General features: G+C 42.2%; 1 non-coding gene across 1 annotated transcript; it reads left to right on the top strand.

Moving 5' to 3' along the window:
• The first annotated feature begins 8325 nt into the window (after positions 1-8325).
• LOC145396426 (5S ribosomal RNA) lies at positions 8326-8444 on the top strand. Its single transcript, XR_013896780.1, has one exon. It is a non-coding gene; the product is annotated as a 5S ribosomal RNA (ribosomal RNA).
• The last annotated feature ends 10644 nt before the right edge of the window (positions 8445-19088 follow it).

Below are 19088 nucleotides of genomic sequence, written 5' to 3'. Positions count from 1 at the left end.
GTGTCCACGGTGAATCGCTCCACCCGACTAAGTCAGGTCTGGCCCACCATAAATTTACTAAACAACAAGTACACCCGGTCACCGATCACCACACTTGAGGTGGCCGGGAATGTCATTGACAATCCCGTGGACATTGCCAATACTATTGCCAACCATTTTGCCCAGGTAAGCAGCTCAGCCAACTATGATCCTCGCTTTCTTCACCATAAGCATATGGCTGAGCTGCAAAATTTCGACTTTGCCACTGAAGACGGAGATACCAGCTACAACTCCGAATTTACATTAGATGAACTTCTCCTTGCCCTTAAATCCTGTAAAGGCTCCAGTCCCGGTCCATCCACCATTACGTACGGTATGATTCAGCATCTTACTCAGGCCAACATGAGTAAGCTGTTAGCGGTATACAATGAGATTTGGGCATCTCGCACGTTCCCAAACTCATGGCACTACGCGCATGTCATACCGATACCTCGCCGGGATGGTCGCCTTACGAGTCCCAGTTCGTTTCGACCTATTGCGCTGACTGACTGTCTATGTAAGGTCTTTGAACGTATGGTTAATAAAAGGTTACTTTTTGTTTTAGAGTTGAAGGGTGTGTTAAATGATCAACAGAGTGGATTCCGTAAATACAGGTCCACTTTGGATCATTTAGTGCACCTGGAGCATTGCATAGCCGAGGCTTTTGCCAATAGCGAATTCATGATAGGAATTTTTCTGGATATTCATAAGGCTTATGGTATGACCTGGCGAAACGGAATACTACGTAAACTCTACGCTTATGGTTTAAGAGGTAATTTGCCCATTTTCCTTCAGAACTTCCTTACTGACAGAATGTTTTCTGTCAGGTTACCCTGTAGTGTAACTTCGGACATATTTGTCCAAGAGAACGGGGTACCACAAGGAAGTGTGCTTAGCCCTACTTTGTTCAGCATTGCCATTAATGACATTCTGTCATCTGCTTCCATCCCCAGGACGATTAGATACTCACTCTATGCTGATGACTGTGCAGTGTGGCACTCTGCCAGCAATGCACAGTCCTCGGCAGAGCAGATTCAACTGGCACTTGAATCTGTTCAGCGCTGGGCCCTGGAGTAGGGATTTAAATTTTCCGTCCCTAAGTGTGTCGGTGTTGTTTTTACTCGTAAACTTAACGTACCTCCTTTGCATTTGACTTTAGACAATCAGCCGATACCTTTTCAAAATTCAGTAAGATTCCTGGGTCTACATTTTGACAGTAGGCTCAGTTGGAGAACACATATTAATCATTTGCTTGTTTCTTGTAATAAAAAAGTAAACGTCCTCAAGTTTCTTTCCGGTAAATCGTGGGAAGCAGACAGAACGTCTTTATTGATGGTGTATAAGTCCCTTATCCATTCTAAGCTTGACTATGGCTCACAAGTGTATGGGTTGGCATCGGATGCTGTACTCCGTAGACTTGATGTGCTTCAGAACATGTGCTTGCGTATATGTCTCGGAGCCCTTCGATGTACTCGTGTGGAGCGGTTGGAAGTGGAGGCTAATGTGCCTCCCCTCCGTCTACGATGTGACCACCTGCTATTTTCTTACGGTATCACTACCCACCGTAAACGCTCACTTGGCCTTCCAACTTGTCGGATCCTCCTACAGTGGGAATACCTGCTGTATGCGGCCCTCAAGCCGGTGGCTGTGAGGCTTCAATTCCTCTGTGAGGTGTTAGGGTACGACCTTTCTAATGGGGATCAGGTTTTAACATCAAAAATAGCGCCCTGGGAGTCTCTTGCTACCACATTTAATACTGACTGGCTCCCCATTGCAAAGTACAAAGCGCCGGAGGTGGAGGTACTACAGTTGTTCCGGATGATCCTCATTAGACACCTAGCATCATTCCACTTGTACACCAATGGCTCTAAGATGGATGAATGTGTGGGTGCGAGTGTGTGGTCTACGGAGTGCCGCATCCGTTTTCGCTTGCCCCCTCATACGTCTATATTCACTGCCGAATTATTTGCCATAGATCAAGCTATAGACTTTGCTTTGCGTTCAGATCACGAAAGTTTTGTCATTTTTTCGGACTCTAAGTCAGTCCTTCTGGCAATTCATTCATGTAGGACTGATTCACATGAGGTCCTGGGCCGCATTATCAATAAGCTGCACACATGTGCTAAATCCTTCTCTCTGATCTGGGTGCCTGGTCATTGCGGTATTTACGGCAATGAGCAGGCTGACGCACTAGCTAAATCGGCTGTAGAACTCGAGGAGACTTGGGACGTTCCTCGTGAGCTACAGTCTAGTCTCTCTTTCGGAAAGAAATCAATTAATCTTGTGTGGCAAAGTCAGTGGACCGACCTGGCAATTCCATCTGTCAAAAGGACCATATGTGACTGGTCCAGTTCCTCTCGAGGAAACAGACGGGAGGAGGTCGCTTTAGCCCGCCTCTGCATGAATTCCACCCTATTGACACATATGTTACCATATATTAACAGACAATTTCCACCGCGTTGTACCACCTGTGACGAGGTGTTATCTATTAGTCACATCATTTTGTACTGCAGTAGGTATGCTAGGGAACGTACTTCTCTGGCTGCCTACTGTAGGACAAATGCGCTCCCTTTCACACTTGATTCAGTCTATGGTGATGGGGACGTTGGTGTGGCTAATAAATTGATGACTTTCCTGAAAGAGACCAGATTACTCAGAGAGTTGTGATTTATTTTATGAACTTGGTTGTGGTTTCCTTATTTATTATATATATATCTTTTTTTTTTTTTTATAGGGATATAGTTTTTGTACATACGTAAATACGTCAATACACTTTTATATATTTGTGAACCGCAGGAGGAGGTTACATTTATATAAATGTGTATTTTTTTTTTCTTTCTTTTGTTCAGGACCAGTAAATTTGATTTTTTTTTATTTTTTTATATATATATAAATTTGATAAGTATTTGATTATTTTGTAGTAGAATAGTAATGAGTCTACATGTGATGTATAGATGGAAGTATTTGTCCTGGTACTATCCATGTATACTGATGTATTCTTTATTACTTATTGTGTTTCATAATCATGAATAATAACTTAATATTGGTATGAAATAGATGCAAATATTTCATATCATTATTTTGGCTTTCATGATTATCGATTCTTGCTGGCCTAATGCCCCTTCAGGGTGATGGCAAAAAAAAAAAAAAAAAAGGCAGTATCTTTCTCAAGCACACGGAGGGTTGACAGCTCTTGACACTACTTGTAAATTGTGAAGTGTATTTATGCTTCGTAGTGTAGACTCTATCTCCATGTCTGAGTTATTGACTGTCTTGATAGTCTGTATATTCCACCTACAATAACTTTAAAAAGTATTAGAGCTGCTCAGTGAAAGTAATGTTCATAACTGTGAAGACTGATTTGTGTTTTCTCTGAGGTAATGTATGAGCTGCCGTGTGCTGGGTTTGTCTCACTTCCCCAAGAGCTCCTTGTCCTGACTGCTAGCCAGGCAGTAGGTCCTCGGTGTGTATACCAGGTCTTCACCAGCAGTGATAGAGGCTGCCGTGTTCCTAGTTCAGCCGTGGTCTGTGAACCTCTATGAGGGATCGTATCTGGCATACTCCTGTAGTCTGGTGCTGTGGTGTCTGTCTCTACCATTCATATATAGTACTGGCGTTCCCCTAAAGTCATGATGGAGACACCAGATTTTCTCCAGCAATGATAGAGGGTGCCGTATTCCTAGTTCAGCCGTGGTCTGTGAGTCGCTGTGTGGGACCGTACCTGCCATACTCTGGCGTCTGCCTCTACCTTGCATATACTCCATGCTGTATTGTTGGCTAATCACACATGGGACTTCGTGGTTTCAAGCTGCCTGAATACTCTTGCTAATGCCTCACAGGACTTCCCTACTCGTGAATGGATGATGACCGTTTTAACGTCGCCCCGCATTTTTCTCCATGGGTTTTAAGTCGTATCCTGTACTACAAGTCTCCACCCAAGCTTACTGGTCAGTCGTGCCCCCATAATACAATTATTGTGTGAAAGTGGTCGGTATGATGGGAGAGTGAATGTTGTTTGAGCTGTGAATGTTGTTTGTAGGTTATGGCATGTGTATATTATTATATATTTATAAGCACTAATGCTTATATCATTAATCCATATATAGAATAAGAAGAGTATAAATAATCGGAGAATACACTGATTACTATTATAACGTAATTATTTTCTCTGAAATCAGAGAACCTACTTAGGATTATCTGGCGTGATTTCACCAACACATCCCCTGTTAGTTATTATCACTGTAGGGGGTCTTAATTATTAACTAACATAAAGCAAAACAACTCACCATTATAATACACAGTATGTGAATATGGCGTTTTGATAAGTACTCAGTACAAATATTCTAGGCCTAATAAATATGCTGAGTACTAAGCTGTGGTGTTGACGGTATTGATAGTAGAGAGATGGCCGATCGTTGTAGAGAGTTTGAGGCACGTATGTTTACTATTTAGTGGCAGGTTGAGAACTGTATAGTCTGGTGGCAAGGAGAGAACTGAACTCTCTGGTAGCAGGGAGAGAACTGGTCAGCTTCAAGCAGCTTCGTGCACGAAGTAAGTCAAATGAAACTTAACATTACTGAATAATTATAACTAAATACGTTGTTTTCTCCATGACCAGATATATCTCTAGCGATAAATAATATCTTACCCAATTTATGCAGTACAGGAAACTATTTACAAAAAATGTGCTGTCGTGGGCGGGGATATTTAAAACTGAAGTCCACGACATCCCCAAGGGAGCGTTGGAGGTGCAGGGAGTTTCGTTTAACCCTTCACATCCCGACCGATTTCGCACCTCCGATCTTCCCCAATCCCGAGATATTTTGGAAAAATTTTTTAGGCTAAAACCTCCGCTTTTGGTGAGAAACATCGAAAATTCATAGAGAAATCCTTCTCCTGAGGTTTAAAATACTCGACACAGGTAGCAGTACCTCCTTACCTTACTGGGTTTTCTATCAGGCTGGCTCCAAAGAAAACGAGTTCTATGGGAGGGTAACTATTCCTCACCACTCATAAACGGTATTTATTTATTTATTTGGTCCGAATTTATATGTAATATGAGGGTATATTGGTTTTCAAACAGTAATATAGGCATTATAAGCATTGTTTCACTCACTAACTCATCAACATACCTGATCTTTTTTGGCGACATTACCTGATCATCAATCCTGACTGTTTCTTCCTCTAATGCTATGTAAACTTTGTCCTCCACATTGTCATCAATTGGGGAATCACTCTGGCCCTGAATGTCTTTATTGGCCAGGTCACTGGTAACAGGTGAATTGCTGAGACAATGGCATGCAGGGGGGGGGTAATGCAGTGTAAGGCATTGTCCCTGCCTGGCATCTTGCAGAGGAATAGAGGAAGGTGTCCCGTGTATACGTACCAAAAATCACACGCGAAAATTAAAAATTGTGCAAATGATGAACCTTGCAATTGTGCAGCGTACCAGAACGTCATCGGGACTGGCAGTTACAAAATGTTGCAACGTACCCATACGTCGACAGGATGGGGTGGGTTAACGACTACATGGCTGTGAACAAAAAAAAAAAAAAAAAGCACCAGTTTCCTAGCGCTTGATGAATCTGTACCCCGCCCTGACATCAAACAACGGCCCCTCTTATCTTCTGGGCCGCTGGAGACTGTGGTCTGCTGGATGCCTCCCTCAACGGGTCACAGGCAATAGGAGATTTGTCGTCCATGGCTGTCGGTTGTTTTTCTCTCTCTCTCTCTCTCTCTCTCTCTCTCTACTCTTCTCCTCTTCTCTTCTGTCTTCTCTTTCACTCTTCTTTTCTTCTCTTTCACTCTTCTTTTCTTCTCTTCTCTTCTCTCCTCTTCTTTCTTCTTTTCTCCTCTTTCTTCTCTTCTCTCTACCCTTCTCTCTTCTTCTCTTCTTTCTTCTCTTCTCTTCTCTTCTTTCTTCTCTTCTCTTCTTTCTTCTCTTCTCTCCTCGTCTCTTCTCTTGCCTCCCCTTCTCTCTCCTCTCCTCTCCTCTCTTCTCTAATCTCCTCTTTTCTCTTTTCTTCTCTTCTTTCTTCTCTTCTCTTCTCTCCTCTGCTCTCCTCTGCTCTCTTCTCCTCTCTTCTCTTCTCTTCTCTTCTTCTCCTCTTCTCTTCTCTCCTCTCCTCTCCTCTCCTCTCTTCTCGTCTCTTCTTTCCTCGCCTCCTTCTCTCTTCTCTTCTCTCTTCTCTTCTCTTTTTTTCTCTTCTCTCTTCTCTTCTTTTCTCTCTTTTCTCTTCTCTTCTCTCCTCTCCTCTCCTCTTCTCTTCTCTCTTATCTTTTCTCTTCTCTTCCCTTCTCTTCTCTTTTCTCTCTTCTCTCTCTCTTCTCTCCTCTCCTCTCTTCTCTTCTCTTCTCTCTTCTCTTCTCTTCTCATCTTACCTCTCCTCTCTTCTCCTCTCTTCTCTTCCCTTCTCTTCTCTTCTCTCCATTCCTCACCTCTCTTCTTCTCTCCTCTCCTCTCCCCTCCCCTTCACTCCCCTCCCCTCCCCTCCCCTCCCCTCCTCTCCCCTCCCCTCCTCTCTCCTCTTCTCTTCTCTTCTCTTCTTTTCTCTCCTCTTCTCTTCTCTCCTCTTCTCTCTCTCTCTCTCTCTCTCTCTCTCTCTCTCTCTCTCTCTCTCTCTCTCTCTTCCCGTGACAGTCCATGCCCAGCTTGTACATGCAGACTTAAGGATGCAAGAAGGGCATAACAAAAATTCCCTGACAAGGTCGAAATCATGGGCAGGTATGGGAAGGTGGCTCAAAAAAGTTCCAGTAACATCAACACGCTGCTGGGCCAGGCTGTTTCTCACGGTTCAATATTCATAAAGCTCTCCTCTGTTCTCGCAAGTGTCGAATAATAAATACTCTGAATGATACATAAGAATATGAACAATTTTATCAGCCACAAGTAACAACAGTATTATTCCCAGATTGTTCAAGGGTCAGCTCCCCGGATTGCACCGACCCTCTGTCCACACCACGCCCCTCCCTAAGGGCCTCCACCTCCTTGTACTTGTTGACACAATCTCTCCATCTTCTCCTCGGTGTGCCTCTCCCTTTGCCACTTTCCAGTTCCACATCCATCAGTCTTCCTAGCTGCGTCTCCCTTTGCTTTCCTTCATTTTCACCTCAGTCACTATCCTAAATATCTCACCCTCTTCCCTCCTCCACTTCCATCTAAATCACCAACCTAACTGATTTCCCCTTTGCTCTTCACTTCCACCTCCACCCCCATCCTAAGTGAATTTCCATGTGCCCTCTCCCACTCCCATCTCCAACACTTTCGTAACTGACTGACCCTCCTCCCGTCTCAAGTGCCAAGTCCACCTCAGTCTCGCCTCCCACATTTTCTCCGCCACACCCGACACAGCGCATCTCTTCCTTATCTTCCCGTTACGCGATTTGGCCTTCTGTAACACGCTAAGGCGCCATTCCGACATCCTTAATTATATTCCCACCAATTCCTGGTCTCTCTCTATCTCCCCCAAGCCCAGCACTGAGTCTCATATAAAACCGGGCTTACGGTCTCATTACTTCGGTAACTTGTCATCTCATATCACCCAGACACATTCTCCACTTGATCGGTACAGCCGTCACCCTCTGTTCCATCGCTTCCAGTTCTCCCACCTCTGCAGCAGTCATGGATCCCAAGAGCTTGAACTGCTTCCCCTGCCACTTGTGGTTTATTGTAGTCAGCTTAGGGGATACTTTTTTTCTGCACTGAGAGGGTTTGTTTTAACTTCCATTGATCCCACCACAACTTGGGGCTCTTCTCAAATGAAACGAAATAACCCAGTAGAATCACGAATATGATAAAAAGGTAAAGTTATCGTTCAAGCCTCTAACCTCACTTTATTTCTACCCTAACGAAACTAATCCAACCTAACCTATATGAGGCTGTGCTGTATGAACTGAAGTAACTGGTACTCAAAATTCTTGTCATTGGGAAAACTCTCACATTGGAAAACAGAAAAATAATGAATTCCGTTAGGGGTTTAAACGATAATAGATCCAATAGATATGATGTCCTTTGTTGCCCTGGGTTAATTGCAACTCTCAAGCGTGACCTGGGTTTAATTAACGTCATGTTTTATTTTGCCTGGGAATGACGTCAACCAGTGAAGGGGTAAATACAGGTATATCTAAGCACTGCAGTTTGAAAGGTGTCTCTTACAATTACTCACATCGTCTGGTAGTAAAGGAGACAAATTCAAATGACGTCTTCTGACTGAACGAGTTGATTAATTTCATAACTGCATTTTTCCCTTCTCCTTCGTACTTATCCCGGGCAACACCAACACATCTTCAAGGCTTTTTCTTCCTGCTGCCAACAGCCATACCACGTTGAGTACATCGCTTCCCGTCCGATCAGCGAAGTTAAGCAACGTTGGGTCTGGTTAGTACTTGGATGGGTGACCGCCTGGGAACACCAGATGCTGTTGGCATCCCTACGTGTCAAGTTGGGTTGGTGGAGGATTAGTGCCCCTCCTTGTATAACAATTAACTCTAAGCCCTTGGCCACCCCGTGTGGGATACATGGCGTCTGGCAATGAATGAATGAATGCCAGACGGTTTTATTAGCTTAGAAATGGCCTCTCAGTGTTAAGGATCCATTAAGGCTTTTTCTAAACCTTAATATCCGAAAAGTCCATTATTACCTGATTAAATTCGTCAGGAGATGAGATGATTAAATGAAAAAGCCATTACATCGTTCAGTGGGTCCAGCAGTTACTTTATCACTGGAATCAAGTGAGCACAGACTTTTCCAGTTGGAGAAGCTCGATAATGCTTTCGTTAATCCAGTCACTATTATTTTTTCTGATTAAATATAACAATGTACTGGAAGAAAACATATACAAGAGGGAGTTCTCAAAGGTAATACCCGCGCCACCTACTGATGTAAGGACCGAACACCAGTCATTTCCCTGTGACTTTGAGCTTCACCAATTATTTTAAAGTCGATATACTTCATTCTTGCATAACCCTTAACCGATCCACCATGTTCTGTCAAAATCGGATGAAAACTATTTGAGCTGACCTTTCCCCTTGACCTTGATATTTGACTGAACCAAACTTTAATCCGTTTATCTCTGCCTTGCCCAAACGTTAGGTCTATTGGATAAAACCTTCTATTTGCCATGTGACTTTGGCTGATCTGAGGCCTTCCATCAGGTTTGGTGTATGTCAGAGGAAAATTGTTTGGCAGATTTATTTACACACACACACACACACACACACACACACACACACACACACACACACACACACACACACACACACACACACACACACACACACACGTCGAATATAACACCATACCCTGTGTGGCTTCGTGAGCGCGGTTATAATTAATACTGACGTCCTCTGGCTGAGCGGGTTAATTAACGTCACATTGTTTTCTCCCTCTCCCCTGCTACTTAACGCAGGTAACACAAAGGTAAATGAATACACTGTGACTTTAGGCTGTTCCTGCCACTTTTGTCGATATTATTACGGGCTTGAGTAAATCCATCAAGCCGCGGACGTCAATCTTGTTTCACTATTGTTCTCTCTAGACGATTTCATTCAGTTCAGGCGAGACTTGTCAAACCTGATGAGTTAGGTACAGTCTTGATTTAACCCGTCACTACTACGGGTCTTGGTTTTATTAGTTTTAATCACCTGTGCCTGTTGTTTAACGTCATATTTATTTCCCCTCCCTCTCCTACTTACCACTAGTAGCACCACCCTGGGCAAACTTGACTTGCTACTTTAACCACTTCAGCCGATAGATGTCTTTCGGAAATCATTCTTCATACTTTTAGACGTTTCATTTCTGTTTTTAAATTTGAAAGAATATAATGGCACATGAGTTAAGTAAGGCTATATGGAATCCTCCTGTTAGGAACATCTCGATTAGTTGGAGCAAGATTTTCTGGCAGTAGAACATAATGAAATAGTAATTACATCCTTTGGCTGAACGATATAATTACAAAAGTCTTCCTTCCTTCGTCCCACTATTTATCCCAGGCAACACCAACGTGGGTAAAATTAAGCTGTGACTTTAACTTGTTGCTGCCGCCTTTGTCCCACCTCCCTTGTGTTGTTATTGGCTTGATTAAACGTGAGCCTAGAGGTGTTTGCACGGTGCTGGGAAGAGGAGGGGAGAGAGGGTAGGAAAGCGACAATAGCAGAGTTGTTGGAGGTCGTTTTTACCTTTTTTTATGGTTTAGGTACTACCAGCCAGTCTTGTTCAGCTTAGACTGTTCAAAATGGAGAGCTTAGATGTAGCACACCAGGGTCCTGTCCTAAGCTAATATACATCATCGACTATTGGCAGTAAGAACAAGTACACAGCTACGTCACTGTGCTGAAGTAATTAATTTTAGCCAGAGGTGCTTATATTATGCTTGGAGGAGGACGGGAGCGAGGGAGGGGAAAGAATGCCGTCAAAGGTAATTATTTGTCAGATGAATTTATATTATTACGGTCTTGCTGCTGTAAGAATATATTCATTTTAGGAGAGGCCTGTTGTAGTGAAGAGATCAACAGGCTATAATCTAACTTCCCTTGTAAAGTCTCTCCTGAACTAAAGAAAATAATGTGGAGAAAAAGAGTAAAAAATAAGAATATCATCAGAGAGAAGTGCTTTACCTGAGTCCAGTGGTTCTTATACTGTCCTGGCAGGAGAAGGGGAGGAGAATGGAAGAACTATTGGTGGTAAAATTAATGCCTATTATTTCGTTGGCGTGCGGTTCATTGTTTTCGAACCGCTGACGATGTTATTCAGTTTGGAGGAACTTTTCGTATTGTATAGGTTACATAGTCTTCATTAACCCCATCACTACCATCGTGCATAAAGCCGCCTGGCAGCAGTAAGAAGAAACAACAAAACAACCTCACCATAAGCAAGTAATTAAACTCCACTGTACCCCAGAGGTGCTGACACGGTGCTGAGGAGACGACGGCAACCAGAGAAGCGGCGGAGGGAAATGCATAAAACCAGCATTAAGACCTATAATTAGGTGTTCCATTTAATTATTGTGGGTATATACGGACGATATAATTAAGAAGAAACTTCGAACTGCAGGTGTGACATATATCGTTCATTTATCCCATCCATTACCAGTGGATGTAAAATCAGCTGTCAGCAGCAAAAATAGACACTAGAATGAGGTCATCGCAATTAAGATATTAAACTTGTGCCGAGAGTTGCCTACAGGGCGTTGGGAAGAGGCAGGAAGCCAGGGTTGCAAGGAGGGGAAGAAGACTGTAGTGACGTTGGTACCTCCAGTCACATTAGGTCTTCTTAGTTTATTAGTAATGCTTACACACGATTTTATTCAGGTCAAAAGAAACTCACTGAACTGGAGGCGTTGTACTAATCCTTCATTAACCCTCTCCACGCTCGAGATTTTTTCCAAGTTGAATAAACTCTCTGGTGTTGACTTCATTAAAATGAAAAAGACATCATTAGAGTAAAGCGCTTAAACCTGATGTGAGAGATGCTTACACGGTACTGAGAGGAGAAGGAGCGAGGGGAGGAGGAGAGAGGAAAGGGATGGTAGCAAAGTAACTCCATCAGGATTACGTCATTTACACTTTATTCTTGCTACTTTTAGACGACTGTTTTTATCTTACCTTCGGTAGCGAAGCTCTCATTGAAAGCATTATGTAACCACACTATTTTGAGAATGTTTTCCTAAGCTAATGATAATCGTGTGAATGTACCAAGTTACATAACAGAATACGCAACTGGAATGAAGTGATTAAGCCTGAGCCCAGAGGTTACACAAGGCTGGGATGAGGATGGGAGGGAGGGAGTCAGGAGGGAAGAAAGGATGACAGCAGGAAGGGAGGGAGTGAGCTAGGAGATAAGAAAGGATGACAGTAAAGGTAATTCCTTCAGTCAGATGGCGTCTGGTGCTGTTGATAATCAGCCGCGACTGTTTCTTACACCTTCAGTAAAAAAAGGTGTGTCCTCATCGAACAAAGTTGTCTGGAGATGACAATAACTTCCATCCATCCATCATCCACTTCTTATTTTTTTGCCTCGTTTGGAGCGTAGGAGCCCGTGGCTAGGCATTTCAGTCCCGACATTTAAAACGATGGTGATCAGCCTCATTTGCCCCTGAGTGGCATTTTGTGACCAATAACTCCAACCTCCCCTCGGATATAATCGTGTATAGGACTTAACCCACTAAACCACCAGATATCATGTGATTATATGATAACTAGCCAACATAGTAAAGGATTTCCTGGTATACGGGAAGCCATTTGCCTACTCACCCAATTCAGAGTCTGTTGAAGGTACAAGTACATTAAGTGAGTGGATGGTGAACTACCTTACCTGAACTAACAGTAACAATAAAAATAATAATATAATCAATGACATGTCACCGTACTGTAATGATTAAACCAAAGCTGAGAGGTGTTTACACGATGTTGGGACGAAGGAGGGGGTAAGGGAAGAGAGAAGGGAAAGGTTTTGTTGACTGATTAAATGTTAGTTTAATTAATCCGAAGGAAATTACAACCTCACAGGAAATATGGGTTTAAAACAACGGCTGAGCCTCCTGTCACCATAACTGCTCTCATATAGAAGCACTTGGTATACATCTAAAAAATGCGTAAGACATTGATGTAACATATCGTATTAAGAGTAAAATGAAATGAAAAAGATTTATTTATTTATAACCTAATTTATGTAAATATTATATATGAAAGTTGCTATAAAAGAAATAATTACAGGAGCTAGTACAGAAAAAATATGCAAAACATTTACTTTTGACTCACCGATAAAATTGTTGCAGATTGTTTTTCGTATCGTGTGTGTGTGTGTGTGTGTGTGTGTGTGTGTGTGTGTGTGTGTGTGTGTGTTCTTGAGACATATTTTTCAAGTGTGATGAGTTATATGTGGTTCTATGCAGCCATGTGCAGAGGCAGCTGCAACAACAACAGCGGCAGTTAGGGCAAACAATGACTTCAATGTCAACATATCAAATGTAACACTTTAACATTATACAATATTTTTAACATTTGTAACATTTTAACCTTTTCACCTTTATTCTTTTTGTCTTTTGATGAGCCGCTTGTAGGCGTTCTGAAATGCATTGTCAAACATTTTGCAGGCTGCAGAATTCGCCAAGATGTTTTTGATAGTCGGTAGTCACATGAAACAGGAAACTATGATATTTACCTCCGACAAGACTGCTCTTCCTCCACAGTTGGGGTGTTGAACGCAACGCAGGTACAGTTTGTTGTTTCTGACCCCTTCTCGGAGGTACCGGAATCCCGAGTTGTCTTCGTAAATCACTGCACAGAAGTAGATGTTTCCCCTCAATCCTAGCCATGCCTGGGCCGGGAGCGAAGCCAGGATGATCGCAGTGGAGTACAAGGCCCAAAAATGCCGTCTGACCTTAGTTGGGGGAAGAGTTGGTGTCGTCCTTCCTTGCGCTTGCCCGACGAATGGAGAAAAGAATAGAGCTGGCTCAAGCCTAAACTCGCCTCGATTTGACTCGACTCGTGTCAAAAATTCAAGTCAAACTCGACTTGACTCGAACTTGCTACCTATCTTGGTGTAGGAGATATGATTGGAACCTTGTAGGAATTGTGACAATAGATTTTTGTGTGTAGGAGATATGCTGTATCTCTGTAGGAAATATGTCAGTACTCTAAAAACTGCTAAAGTTGTAGATGTGCAGTGTAGGGAATGCGCGGTATATGGGATGTAGGAAATGTGGTGCAACCCCCGTGAGACGCGACGTCGCGAAATTGTCGAAAATCGTGACACAAGAAAATGCCTGTCTGTGCATTTGTTCGTTTCTTTCACGAGAACAGTAATAGATATCGACCTAATATGTTTGTCCTTATATTTTCATTGATACTGATATTTTGTAGTTTTAATTCACTCATGTTTTTATGTTGCTATGAATTTCTCTGCATTTCTCTGCTCATCTTCTCTGCATCCCTGCCTCTCTGCTCTGACCCTACGTATTTCAGTGTGTCTGTTGCCTCCACCAGCCAGTATGTCGTCCCTCCACAGTTCCACCATAAGAAGGACGGAGTGATGGTGGTGGGGGCGCAGTGAATCAACGTTGGGGCGTCAACAGCCAGTGTGTATGCTGGCGGCAGTGGCATGTAACTCAGCACACAGGTACACAGAGCAGGATAAAAATAGAGGAAATAGTGGAGGGAAGATAGAGGGGAGACAGGTTATGGGGGAGAAATGAGAAGGAAAAAGCGTCAGTAAGGAGAAAAGGCAGGCGGCAGAGAGGGAATGAAGGTGAGAAAAAGAGGAATGAGGGAAAATTACTGAGAGAGAGAGAGAGAGAGAGAGAGAGAGAGAGAGAGAGAGAGAGAGAGAGAGAGAGAGAGAGAGAGAGAGAGAGAGAGAGAGAGAGAGAGAGAGAAGGACTGGAGATAACGGAACGTGAGTGTGGAAAGCATAATATATGTAATTTCAGTCTATTATTTTTCTGCGCTCTGTACAATTTAGGCAGAGAAGGCAATGGGCATCTACAGCAGTACAAAAAAGACAGAGAAACAAACAGGCAGAATGACACATCACGATCTCAAACACATATATTGATCATTAATGCTTTGTGTGTAACTTCACTGGAACGCCTTCACCATCACTCATTATTCTTACACAGGAAGGATTGCCTCAGTAAAACATCGACAGAAATATACAGGAAATTAGAAAATAATGCATAAAAATGTAAGGATGGTAATGTGACACACACACACACACACACACACACACACACACACACACACACACACACACACACACACACACACACACACACACACACACACACACACACACACATATACGCTGTGCCAATATTTAGCGAAGACCTTTTGTGTATATCACGTTGGTGCATCTTCACTGACAGGCTTCATAACAATGAATATTGCGAGAGAAGCGTGCCTGTGTGCGTGAGTGTAGGTGAAGTAGGGAGTGTGGGGATGAGGGTGGAGGGAAGCAAGGGGAGGAGGGTGAAGAGGAGGATTAACTGGGAGGATAGGGGAAGTATTGTGAGTTAGGAGAAGGATCAGGTGAAATAGTGTGACAAGAGAGGTGCTGCAGAGAGACAGACAGAGAGACAGACAGACAGACAGACAGACAGACAGAGACAGAGACTGAGACAGACAGACAGAGAAAGAGAGAGAGAGAGAGAGCGAGAGAGAGAGAGAAATACTGTGGGTAGGGAAGGAGGTAGGAGGTAGGGTTGTGTAAGAAGGGTGTGGTAATGTAGGAGAGAAGAAAGAAGAGGCAGAAAGAGTGCGTGAAAGGTGAGGTAGTGTGTAGGGAACTGGAAATGGGAAAGAACTTGAGGAAGGGTGAAGGGTAGAAGAGGAAAAAATAGTTTCAAGGTTGTCGTGGCGTAGAGATGTACTGTGGACAAAGGCAGGAAAGTTAAAATGAGAGAGAATTTTGAATGGAGAGGTGAGGGGAATGAGGCCATTTTTCTCATTTTGGAACACGTATCTTGTTAATGAGTTTATTTTATTGATGAAAATGACATGTAGCCTATGTCGTCTTATGATAATGTCACCTTTTTGTCACGGTAATATAACTTCATTTCGCTCTGGTTATCGCATTGAAACTCATTGTGCTGCCTCTGTGTGTACAGTGTAGATCTAAATATATTTTAATTCAAACGTATGGATGTTCTGTAGTATAGTTTAATTTTATGGTAAGCACTTTCACTTTTGTTAGTGCAGTTTAATGCCAAGTTCATGAAAATTCTTCTTCTTTTGTAATGGAGGCAGAAATTCTTAAAAATAGTATGAACTGTTCATGTATCTATATGCAGAAGCTACATACACATGCAGGAAGATCTGCCAGTTTGCAAAATGTCAAAATTAGTCACAGTACCTAATTTTTCTATCGTTAACTAAAAAGGAATATAGTTTTGTTGTCTTAGCAACAAGTTCAAAACAATGTGTATCAAAGTACGCGGTATTATGTAGGGTAAGGGATGTGTAGATTATTTTTTCTATAATATTTATTGGAAAATTATTTAGAGAAGGTAAATAAAGTGTATTCTACCTCCATGAACATGGCGAAAGCGTAGGACAAAACACATAAACACGGAATGCAAGATGTGCTGAATATATATGGATTTCGGGGGAAATTGGTGGATGATGTCAAAAGTATGAATAAAGGCACAAGTTTTGTGGTGCACGGAAGTGAACTAGATTAGATCTTCCATATTAATATTAAACTGAAACAGAGATGTGCTATGTTTTCATGGTTATTCAGTGTATATATGGATGGTGTTAGATTTCTATATAAACAAATAGAATGTTTGGCAGTGGATGTTGGGGCGACTTTAGTGGCAGAAGGTAAGGTTTGGAAAGTGTCTGCAGAGTTGCTCGCTGATGATACTGTAGTGTTAACTGAAGATGAGTGGGGAGTTACAAGGCTTGGTGAATGAGTTTATAAGTCTTTGTAACAATCGATATCTAAAAGTTGATGTAGCTAAGAGTAAAGTTGTGGTTTGTAGAAAAATGAAGTCACAGAATGCCAACAAGGCTGGATTATCAGGTGATGGGGAGCGTGAGTGTTTTCAAATAATCAGGTAGTGTGGCAAGTTAGGGTGGCTGTTTGGAGGGTGAAGTGAGGGAAAGGTACAGCAGGGAAGAAATATGGTCCCACACTATCCCATGGATGCAAAGCTTAGACCTGGATGGAAAGATGAAAGTCACAGGGAGAGCAGTGTAAATGAGTTACCTGAGAGGAACATGTGGAGTTACGTGGAAGGAGAGACAGGCGTGAAGGACCTCAGTGGTGGTAAGATGGATGTAATAAGAAGCATGAGGAGAGATACCTGTAGATGGACTGGCCGTGTAAAGAGGATGGAGAATGAGAGACTAACATGAAGAGCGTATGTATGCGAAGTAGAAGGGGCAATGTGAGGTGGGAGACAGAAGACAAAATGCAGAGATGTGCTGAAGAGGTTTGTGAGTTGGCGAGAGGGAATTCAGATGGCGGAGGACAAGATGGCAGTGAGGCGGGTTTTTTTACTGCTACCCCTTACGGGACTAAAGTGTCTGCCGACAGATGGCTTGGTAAAACAACAAGGAGCAACTGTAACAGGAGCCGATAAATGGAACAGGAGTAGGGGAAGAATTACTCTCAGCATGGGGCTTCTTTATATACTGAGCCGAGTAATACGGGTCTGGCCTTTATCAAGTACTGACTGGTATTGCCCTAGGGGAAGAGGAAAAGGAATGTACTGAGTTTGACAGAAGCCTGAGCGAGCCACAACAGACTACGCACGGATATACAATGCATTCCTACAACTTCATCATACAACTAGCTATGCATTAAGGTAGGCCTATATACATTACAATTCTTCCATGGGTAGATGAAATGTCTCCCGACAGAAGGTGGCAAGAAGAGATAAAAGGATTAATTAATTACCCGAATAATTTTGATAATATAAAGAGGTAATACTAATATAACATGATAATAGCAATAGTAGGTGGCTACGATATAATAACAAAAGTGTTATAAATCACCAACGAATCACTCAAGCTAAATGTTAAAAGTAAGTAAATGAGCTAAGAGAAGTGCACGTGGAACTCAATATTGCGGAATAAAAGCTCAAAGTATGTGCACAGTTAAAGAGGAAATCAATTAAATCGGTTAATGATATAATGGAACAAGAGTAAAAAACTATCAAGAGTATGATAAACATCAGGGAGTGCACGACTGTAAATATGAATGTATGCGTGATAAAATTATTGATACAACATAGCGATAAGTAATAAAATTATATTGATTATAATAGGATCCCCAAGCCCTTCGGGAGGACCTAAGCCTCATAATTACTTTTTTTTTTTTTTTTTTTTTTTTTTATGTGACCGACTCTGGGCATAGGCTTCAAAGCCTGCTTTCAAGGCCCAGTAGTCCTCCTACGTACTGCACACCTCTACATGTCACCACTTCGGCGCTAACACCCACCGTCCATACTGAATACATGCTAGGGCTGTCTCATACAGGACTGGTGTATTGGTATTAGCGGGGGTATTTTTACGACATGTCGGCGAGTCTTCTGGTAGATCAGTAAAGTCTGATTTTATGAAATTCAAATCCTTAAACTGTTCCCTGCCTCAGCGGGTTTTGAACCCAGGTCCCTCAGGACTGCAGGCCAACTCTCTACCGATCGAGCCACCGCCTCAAGGCACACAAAATGTTCAGAATACGATACGTTATTTTTTTTTTTCCTTTCTCCAACAATTTTAACAAAATATTTCAGACTTTCCAGGAATGTTCAGCCCACCATTTAATTAACTGTTGGTGAATGTTCACAAATAGGTAAAACTCGGGTAATTTCACAACTGCACACAATACATATATTCACACACACACACACACACACACATATATATATATATATATATATATATATATATATATATATATATATATATATATATATAATTTTTTTTTTTTTTCAGCTAATGATGCCAAACGGCATCACGCAATATTGCTGATTATATATACAGGGTGTAACGCGACGTATGACAAAAACTTACACCAATGATCTATCATGCAATTTTGAGTAAATTTTGTTCTATAACATACACTCTCTGCGACCCCAGTTCAGTACCCAGCACTCGGCTTTTAAGTGTTAAAGTTTGGTGGGTAGCACGCGCCATTGGGTGGGAGCTTCGCAGGGCGACGGGAGACGAGTATTATTAGCTCATATTGTACTGTACATAAAAATACCATTTCCTATCAGTACACACGAGTTTTAAGAAACTTTATGTAATCTATTAATTCTTTAACATCGTCATGCATTTCTGCAATTCTTTTGCACAAATCGACTGTAAATTAAGGATTAAATTCAAATTTTATGGCTTGTGAGGGAGAAAGGAGGGAGGAGAGGGGCTGGTGTTTTGTGCCAGTTATGTAATGTGTGGTTTGTAGGATATTGCTAGCAGCATTATCATAACACCCACAGCTCATTCAGTGGAAAGACATTAGTATAGGTAGTGATTAGCATCACACTAAGTCAGGAGTAATATAATTATTCATTACAATTTTTCTGCTGCAAGTAAACGTGGCACCAATGCTTTCATATTATGTT

The sequence above is a fragment of the Coenobita brevimanus genome, chromosome 37 (assembly GCF_032717465.1).
Source record: "Coenobita brevimanus isolate Jiangsu-jjx chromosome 37, ASM3271746v2, whole genome shotgun sequence".
Classification (NCBI taxonomy): Eukaryota; Metazoa; Arthropoda; class Malacostraca; order Decapoda; family Coenobitidae; genus Coenobita; species Coenobita brevimanus.
The sequence above is the reverse complement of the archived record's forward strand: the minus strand, read 5'-3'. Positions and strand labels throughout refer to the sequence as shown.